Raw genomic sequence first — 2,972 nt, 5'->3', positions numbered from 1 at the left:
CGGACACGACTGAAGTGACTTAGCAGCAGCAGCAGCAGCAGCAGCAGCATGTCTGACTGTTTGTGACCCCACGGACTGTAGCCCGCCAGGCTCTTCTGTCCATGGGATTCTCCAGGCAAGGATGCTGGAGTGGGTTGCTATGCCCTTCTCCAGGGGATCTTCCCAACTTGGGGACTGAACCCAGGTCTGCATTGCAGGTAGATTCTTAACCATCTGAGCAACCAGGGAAGCCCCAATTCCTCAACAAATAATAGTAATAATAGTAGTATCATCATTATTACTACAATACCAGAAAGAAGCCATCAGCTTGATCAACTGCTTTTTTAAATTTTACTTTATTTAGTTGGTGCACAATGCTGTAATAATTTCTGCTGCAGAGCAAAGTGATTCCGCTAGACGCGCACACACACATATACATACATTCATTTTTATATTCTTTTTCACTATAGTTGATTAACTGCTTTTAAAAAGACAGTCACTGGCTATTTGTAAACCGTAAACTGGTTAAGTCTTTCTTGGGTTTTAATCAAGTCATATATCGCTAAGACTTGTAAACTGTACCCGCAAACAAGACCCTGCAAGAGGTCTTGCTGGAAAAGTAAGGGGATATGATGACTAAGGGGATTACTAAGAAATGACCTCAAATAATCACCAGATGCGGGTCTTGGCTGCAGCACTGATAAGAAGAGACTCAGAAGTCCATTTGGCAGAAGGAAAATTGTGTAGTAGCACCCTATTAGGACGGTTTTAATATACGGCTTTCATTGTCTCCACCCTGAACACGAAGTATAAAAATATATTGCAAGAATTTATTCACGACACTACGATAATTAGTCAACAAAATTAACGCAGTTAAAGAATAGTGGACTTCATAAAGAAGGCCAATCCAACTGCCTAGAACAATTCAGTCAAAATTGCTAAACCGATATTTCCACCCCATTCTACCACGGTCATGCATATAAATGAATACTGTGCATACGTATTGACATTACATATGTTTAATATTTGAAGCACATAAGTTTAGATCTTTAATTATTTTGATTTCAGTGAAAATTCTCACATATAGAAAGTTTTTAAATCATTCTATGATAATACTAGGATTTCTGGAATACAGTATTCTAAAAATCAAAACATGGTCTTTAAAAACAGTAGCACTACACAGACTCTGCCAAAATGTTCATGTTATGATACATACCCTTAGGGAAATAGTTGGACCAGCCTTACACTGTTATACTAATCCATCATATCCACTCATAATTGTTAGATAAACAACTTAGCTTTACATTAGACATGGGAGATAGGGGAAGAAATACATACTTGGAAAGACTGGGAAATTGTTTTACAGAATTATTACAAGAAAAAGTCTGAGTTAAGGATGAAATAGACTATACAGAATCCATTTGAATTATGAAAATTGTGTAATTTAATGAAGTGGTTACTTAACTTACAGCTTTTTATATCTTTTTTCCCTACACACTACTTATGACATTAACTTGCACTTAAAATACCCTCAGAAATAACTGAGAAATATGCTACACCAAGAAATGCATTCCTGTCTACTTGGAGGAAGTCCACTGTAAGACTTACATGATATTTATTTTAATCTATTTCAATATGAGAAAGGGTAAAAATCCAACCAGCGATCAGCATGGAAGCTCACCTTCAGGATCCCATCAGCATTGGGGGGTTTCAATAAAGAAAAGAAACCATGTATTAGGATATAATACTCAGGCAGCAAAAAAACAAAAACATGTCACACTTTCATCATAGCCTCTGGATCACAGGAGACGCAACCTCCACGTCGGCTGGAGTCTCTGGTTTCTGCTAGCGGAAGGCTGACTTCTGGACTGCAATCACTGCCCTCAACATTTAGAGTTAAATGGGTCCCCTAAGTCTGAGTTGTGGATCTGTAAATTAGCCTTTCATTATCAAAAGCAGACTATCACATTAGCCAGGAAGTCACCCGATACCCCCAGGGCTTAAGTTTGTCCATCTACCCTCTCCTCCATCGCTTACACAGTCAAACCCCAACACCTTAGTTTGTTTTTTGGGGTCCCCACAGTTCAGGCCCCATGTCCTGCTACTCCCTACCATTCTCTCAAGTCCTGGTGGCCTTTCAACACTCCCCACTCCTTCTTCTGACCCACTGCATTTAGTTTGCTCTGTCTGAAAGCTTTGTCTATCTATCCTCCATCAAGACTTACCCAGTACTTCTGATGTACCTTTCCTGACTCTCCTTGTATTGTTCAATTATAATAATTATGATATGATGTCCTTAGCTCTTACCTTGGGTCAGGAAACGCACTTTTCCTTAGAGGAAAGAATGAAATCACGGTGAAAATTCAGAGACTGGACAAAGACTTGGCTTGTGGTCATGGCTCCATTATTTATCAGCTATGCAAACTTTGGTGCCTTAAAACCTTTCCTTGCTTCACTTTTCTCCTCTGAAATGTGAAGATGGAGTATCCGCATCTGTGCAGATGAGGCCTCTCAGGTGGGAGACAAAGCTGAGGATGGAGAAAGAAATGCCTGGTCGTGAGCCAGAGGTCAGCTGGACCCCCTGCCATTGGTCTCCACCCCAGAACTTGCAGTGGTCCAAGACGTTTCATTCAGACGTGCATGTCCAAGCTATAATGAAAGTAAATTTGTTAAGAAAGGATAATAGAAAATATTTAACATGATATTAATTTGATTTATAATTTCTAGATAGTTAGCCAATTACGTAGACCTATCTTTGTACTTTTGCCCCAGACCCAGCCAATGGTAGAGTCAGGCCTGCAAGCAGAAACATTCCTATAGCTAAAGCTAGAATCGTTTCTCTCTTCTTAAAATAACCACGTTGCTTTGTAAGAATGAGAGACAGCAGTGATGCTTTCAGAGAAGACAATGGCAACCCACTCCAGTACTCTTGACTGGAAAACCCCATGGACAGAGGAGCCTGGTAGGCTGCCATCCATGGGGTTGCTAAGAGT

General features: G+C 40.2%; 1 long non-coding RNA gene across 1 annotated transcript; it reads right to left on the bottom strand.

The window, feature by feature from the left end:
• Nucleotides 1–316: 316 nt before the first annotated feature.
• LOC138431000 (uncharacterized) lies at nucleotides 317–2,508 on the bottom strand. The gene is made up of 2 exons (XR_011253486.1): nucleotides 2,287–2,508; nucleotides 317–1,660 (listed from the first exon to the last, which is right to left on the bottom strand). It is a non-coding gene; the product is annotated as an uncharacterized lncRNA (long non-coding RNA).
• Between the last annotated feature and the right edge of the window lie 464 nt (nucleotides 2,509–2,972).

Source organism: Ovis canadensis, chromosome 26 (genome assembly GCF_042477335.2).
Source record: "Ovis canadensis isolate MfBH-ARS-UI-01 breed Bighorn chromosome 26, ARS-UI_OviCan_v2, whole genome shotgun sequence".
Classification (NCBI taxonomy): Eukaryota; Metazoa; Chordata; class Mammalia; order Artiodactyla; family Bovidae; genus Ovis; species Ovis canadensis.
The sequence above is the reverse complement of the archived record's forward strand: the minus strand, read 5'-3'. Positions and strand labels throughout refer to the sequence as shown.